Source organism: Zalophus californianus, chromosome 5 (genome assembly GCF_009762305.2).
Source record: "Zalophus californianus isolate mZalCal1 chromosome 5, mZalCal1.pri.v2, whole genome shotgun sequence".
Taxonomy (NCBI): Eukaryota; Metazoa; Chordata; class Mammalia; order Carnivora; family Otariidae; genus Zalophus; species Zalophus californianus.
Window position 1 is genome coordinate 7,702,660 of NC_045599.1, and position 6,767 is coordinate 7,709,426.

At 34.5% G+C, this 6,767-nt stretch overlaps 1 pseudogene; it reads right to left on the reverse strand.

Annotated features, from left to right (window-relative positions):
• Positions 1 to 2,869: 2,869 nt before the first annotated feature.
• On the reverse strand, positions 2,870 to 3,848 carry LOC113929555 (annotated as a pseudogene).
• Between the last annotated feature and the right edge of the window lie 2,919 nt (positions 3,849 to 6,767).

The window sequence follows — 6,767 nt, forward strand, 5'->3', positions numbered from 1 at the left end:
AGGGTGGTTCAATATTTGCACATCAATCAATCTGATACACCACATTAACACAAGGATAAGAAACATTCGATCCTCTCAACAGTTGGGAAAAAAATGACAAAGTACAATACTAATTCATAGTAAAAACCCTCAACAAAGTAGGGATAGAGGGAATATAACTCAACATAATAAAGGCCATATACAAAACCGCACAACGAATTCCATCCTTGATGGGAAAAACTGAAAGATTTTCATCTATGGTCAGGGACAAAATAGGGATGTCCACTCTCACCACTGTCATTTAACATAGTAATGGAAGTCTTAGCCATAGCAATCAGACAGCAAAAGGAAATAAAACACATTGAAATCAGAAAGGAAAAAAAATCAGACATTCACTATTTGAAGATGACATGATATTCTATATAGAAAACCCAACAGGCTCCACCAGAAAATTGCTAGAATTGATACACAAATTCCTTAAAGTTGCAGGACACAAAATAAATGTACAGAAATCTGTTGCATTTCTATACACAAGTAATGAAGCAGCAGAAAGAGCAATCAAACAATCCATCCCACTTAAAATTGCACTAAAATCCATAAGATACATAGGAATAATGCTAACCAAAGATGTAGAAGAGATGTATTCTGACAAGTATAAACACTGATTAAAGATACTGAAGATGACAAAAAGAAATGGAAATACATCCCATGTTCACAGATTTGAAAAACAAATATTAAAATGTATATAGTAGGGTCACCTGGGTGGCTCAGTCATTAAGCCAACCTGCTTTTGGCTCAGGTCATGATCCCAGGGTCCTGGGATCGAGCCCCGCATGGGGCTCCCTTGTCCGTGGGAGCTTCTCCCTCACCCACTCCCCTTGATTGTGTTCTCTCTCTCGCTGTGTCTCTCTCTGTCAAATAAAAAAATAAAACCTTTTAAAAAATTAAAAAATTAAAACGTCTATACTAACCAAAGCAAGCTACACATTTAATGCAATCCCTACCAAAATATCACCAACATTTTTCACAGAACTAGAATAAACAATCCTAAAATTTGTATGGAACCAAAAAAGACCCCAAATAGCCAAAGCAATCTTGAAAAATGAAAGGGAAGCTGGAGACATCATAATTCCAGACTTCAAGTTATATTAAAAATCTGCAGTGATCAAGATAATATGGTACTGGCACAAAAACAGATGCATAGATCCATGGAACAGAATAAAAAATCCAGGTATGGGCTGACAAATATATGGACAGCTAATCTTCAACAGAGCAGAAAAGAACATCCAATGGAAAAAAGACAGTCTTTTCAACAAATACTCTTGGGGAAACTGGACAGCACCATGCAAGAGAATGAAACTGGAGCATTTTCTCACACCATATGTAAAAATAAATTCAAAATGGTTGAAAGACCTAAATGTAACAGGAAAATATCAAAATCCTAGAGAAGAGCACAGGCACTCACATATTTGACATTGGCCATAGCAAATTCTTCTGGATATGTCTCCTGATGCAAGGGAGACAAAAGCAAAAAGAAACTATTGGAACTTCATCAAGATGAAAATCTTCTGCACAGTGAAAGAAACAATCAGCAAAATTAAAAAGCAAGCTACAGAATGGTAGACGATATTTGCAAATGGCATATCTGATAAAGGATTAGTATCCAAAATCTATAAAGAACTTATCAAACTCAACACCTAAAAAACAAATAATCCTGTTAAAATGAGCAAAGACATGAAATAGACATTTTTCCAAAGAAGACATACAGATGGCTAACAGACACATGAAAAGATGCTCAACCCATACTCCTCATCAGGTAAACACAAATCAAAACTGCAATGAGATACCCCCACATATGTCATAATAGATAAAATTAACAACACAGGAAACAAGAAGTGTTGGTGAGGATGTGGAGAAAGGGGAACCCTCTTACACTGTTGGTGGAAGGCAAACTGATACAGACACTCTGGAAAAAAAGTATGGAGGTTCCCCAAAAAGTTAAAAATAGAACTATTCTATGACTCAGCAATTGCACTACTAGGTATTTACTCAAATAATACAAAAACTGAAGTGATACATGCAGCCCAAAGTTTTTAGCCCCATTATTAGCAATAGCCAAATTATGGAGTCCAAATGTCTATCAACTGATTTATGGATAAAGATATGTATATGTATATATATATATATATACATACATATATATATAACACATATATATATGCCGTAAAATTGTGCAATCTTGTCCATAGATAATATGAAAATTTTCCTTTATGTAATATATAAATAGAATATGTAATATTAATCAGCCATAAAAATTATGAAATCGTGCCATGTGCAATAAACTGAATGGAGGTGTAGAGTATTATGCTAAACCAAAAACATCAGTCAGAGAAAGACAAATACCATACATATGATTTCACTCATATATGAAATGTAAGAAACAAAAAGATGAACACAGCAGTAAAAAAAAAAATAGAGAGAGAGATGCAAATCAGGAAAAAGACAGTTAATTTTGCAGAATTAACCAATGGCAACTCGAGGGGAGGTGGGTGGAGGGATCGGTTAAATAGGTAATGGGGATTAAGGAGGCCATATGTTCTGATGAGCACTGGGTATTGTATGCAAATGCTGAATCACTAAATTCTATACCTGACATTAGTATTACACTGTATGTTAACTAACAAATTTAAATAAAAAATTGAAAAAGAAAAAAAAATTAAAATGTTGAAAATAATGATTATACATAAAAAATCTAAAATATAGACTTTTGTCTGTAATTCAAAGTTACATAGTAACAGTTATAGATATAACACATATATAACTTTTCTCTAAGAAATCTCACACAATCAGTTCTGTACAAGCTTAAAATTTGGGACGCATCAATGTAATCTTAGTCATGATTTAAGGCAGCACATTGACCCATACACTTTCTTAGGGCTCCGTTGACTTCACTATTCATCAGACTGTAGATAATGGGGTTCAACAAAGGGGTGAAGATGGTATAGAAGGCTGACACTACTTTATCATTATTAGCTGAGTTATAAGATTTGGGTCTCATGTAGATAAAAGTAGCAGGTCCATAAAAGAGTCCCACCACACAGAGTTGTGAGGAACAGGTGGCAAAAGCCTTCTTGCAGGCTTCTCTAGAATGCCTCTCAAGAACTGCAGCAAGGATGAGACTATAGGAAATCAGGATGAGAGAAAATGGGACTAGGAGCATTAATACACAGCAGATGTACATCACATACTCAAAAACAACTGTGTCAACACAAGCTAAATGCACCAGAGTAGGGGCCTCACAGAAGAAATGATTGATCTCGTGTGCATCACAGAATGGAAAACTCAGGCTAGCAGCAGCCTGCATAAGCCCATCAGCTGCCCCCCAGGAACCAAGACCCCACAGTCATTCTCAGGCATAATTGCCAGCTCATGAGAATGGGGTATCTCAGTGGGTGGCAAATAGCCACATAGCGGTCATAGGACATGGCTGCTAAGATGAAGCACTCAGCCCCTCCCAATGTGATGAAGAAGAAGATCTGCAACCCACAGCCAGCAGGGGAGATGGACTTATTGCCAGTCAAGTAGTTAGCTGCCATTTTGGGCACAATGGTGGAGACCAGCATCATGTCCATGAGGGAGAGTTGGCTCAGTAGGAAGTACATGGGCTTGTGGAGCCGGGCATCCTGATGAATCAGGAAGATCATGAGGGCATTGCCTACTAGAGAGCTGAAGGCTATTGTCAGAACCAACACAAAGAGAAATAGGTGGGCTCCTGTGTGGTTAAAGAGTCCTAGGAGAATGAAATCTGAGGTGGTGTTCCAGATCTTCATGATTTCAAACAAGAGTGACACTGCAAATGAAAAAATAGATGACAGTTTTCATCATTTACAGTGCTGTATTTCAATTACATTCTTCATGAAAAGAATTTGTGTGAAAATGTTGAAACCTATTCTAAATCTTTCATCTGTGATTTCCAAAGACTTTTTAACTTGGACATAATGTTAGTTTTGCCATTTTGTTTCATTTTCATTTCAAATAATTCTCAGGTTTAGTTTGCTTCATTGGTATCATGAATAAAATTTCTTGATAGAGTGTTTTGTAAGCATGTCTTTGTGCTACCTGATATCAACATAATGGAGAAGAAGTAGAATATCCACTTTGTGACTTATATTTGTGTTTGCTTTTATCATGCATAATCAACATTCTTAGCAGCTGAATTAAATCAAGGTGTTCAGCAATATAAAAGCTAGGTACTTGTTAATGAGGGCTATACATATCTAACATGTTAATGAGGGCTATACATTTCAATTTATTGAAACCTACCAAAGTCAGACAATTTTTTCTGATATTGATTAATCTGGGAAGGCATTTTTACTTTCTAAGAAGAGAAGTTATATTTTCAGGTGTAGGAAATAGAAGGAATTAGTCTGTCGACAGAAACATAACTTATTTTGGAATCGTTAGTATATTTAACTTGACTTTATCAAGTTATGCACTCAATATAATAATTGCTTTCTTAGAATGTGTTCTCCAATACAAAACTTTAATACTAAATGCATCATTTCATTAACCATATAGAGGGATTTTCTGTAATGATACCAGTTCCCCTAAAAGTTACAGAGACACAATCTTTTTTGGGGATAGGAGAAAACAAAAATTATTCATACCCAATATAGAGATAAATTAATTTCTTCAGTCCCAAGAGAATCTAAATCCTTAAAGGCATTTTCATCCCTCTTCTGCAAGTACGGAAACTGTTCTAGCTTGTTGAATGAATAAGATCATACTTGAAGAGATGAAGATGCAAATTCAATCTCAAAGATACATTCTAATTCAATGAAATGGCATGATAGGAGTCCACCTCTTCCATGGTCATTTGATTTGCTCCAAAACCACATATGACTCATGTACTGGAATGCCAATCAAGATAGAGAAAGTACAAAAAACTCTCTCAGTCCTTAACTCCATTGCTTCAGCATCATCATTGTACTGACCACATTCTGCTTCAGGATTTTAGTTGGTTGATTCAAAGTTAAACATAGAAACACATTTCCTCCTCACAAATATATACTGCATTTCCCAAAACTTTGTTATCTGCACATCCTCAAACATGTAAAACTTGAATTCTGCACATCTAGGAATTGTATGAATTCCCTAATAATGGGTCTCTCTAGTGCTTTCTTGAAGGACCTAAAAACCCTCCTAAAAGGGTGCCCAGGTGACTCAGTCAGTTAATCGTCTGACACTTGATCTCAGCTCAGATTTTGATCTCAGGGTAGTCACTTTGAGCTATGCATTGGGTTTCACAGTGGGCATGGAGCCTACTTAAAAAACAAAACAAAACAAAACAAAAACCACATTCCTAACTCATTTATTTGACATGAAGACTTATTTCCTTTTATTCTAAACTCTTTCATTTTGAAGAATGTTAAAACTTGCATAAAAGTCAATCTGTAATATAATAACTTCAGGGTGTTGGGTAGGTTTCTTAAAATAACTTTTACTATCATCTTACCCATTTTTAAATGTACTGTCACTACAGTGTCATTATGTATATTCACATTATTCTGCAACCATGATCAGTATATATCTCCAGGACTCCTCATAATCTATAACAGAAACTGTGCACATTAGACAATGATTTCCTCTTTCTCCCTGTCCCTGGGAACTGGCAAATACCATTCTGCTATTTTGGATCTGTAAAATTGACTACTATAGGATCTTTAGATTAGTGGGATTACAAAGAATTTGTCTTTTTGTGATTGGCTTATTTCACTTAACCTCATGTCATCAACATTCATTCAGGCTGTAACATGTGTCATAATTTCCTTCTGTACTAAGTTGAATAGTATCCCTTTGTATGTTTATAAAACATTTCCTTTATTAAATCATTCCCTTTATGGACATTTGGGCTGCTATCATTCACTTCAATTGTATATTAAAGATAAATTTACTGGGATTTTTGAAAATACATTTTTTAATTTTTATAATGTGAACAGATAATAGCTTAAAATATAACAATTTGAGCTACTTTTTTCCCCCTTTACACACATGCATGACAGGTGCATTTAGAGACTCATTACAAAACCTAAAATTATTATTACATTTAGCAAAACCTTTTTCTTTTGATATGTTTTCTTGTGAAGTTTATAGCTTTGGTTATTTTTTTAAATTTGGAATTATTAATACTTAAATTTGAATGGAGATATGCTACATATCTATGCATTATTTTAGATTGAAATATGTGTATAAAACAATTCTTCATCATGGATCAAATTGTCTATTCAACATGCTATTTTGTTAAAACTATGTAGTAGTAAGAGCAACTAAATGTGTCAGTTACATAAAATCAGTGTTGAGAAATTACATTTTTTCAAGAAATAATAATGCTAAATTGTTGTATTAAAATTCTTAACTATATTTTCATATTATACAAGTGACACAATTTTTTACTAATTAAAATGTTAGCAACCCTAAACAAAGAGAATTCTACATAACTCCTAATTGGCTATGCATAAAGGAGTGGCTGAAAATCCAAAAGAGAAATTAACTTATCCTGCAAGTAAAATAACTAAAATATCATTAGTGGAGGAAAACAAGTTTAACACCTATGAGTATGGGAATTGGAAAATTTAGGACTCTGAAAAAATGTCCCCCCCCGTCAGTTTTAAAACAGCCATAATTTCTTCTGTTTGTGTTTCTTTTTTTTTCCTCATATATAATCACAGAAAATTTAGAGCACACTATTCACTTCCCTTCTGTATTTTTCTGACCCCATAGCCCTAGCT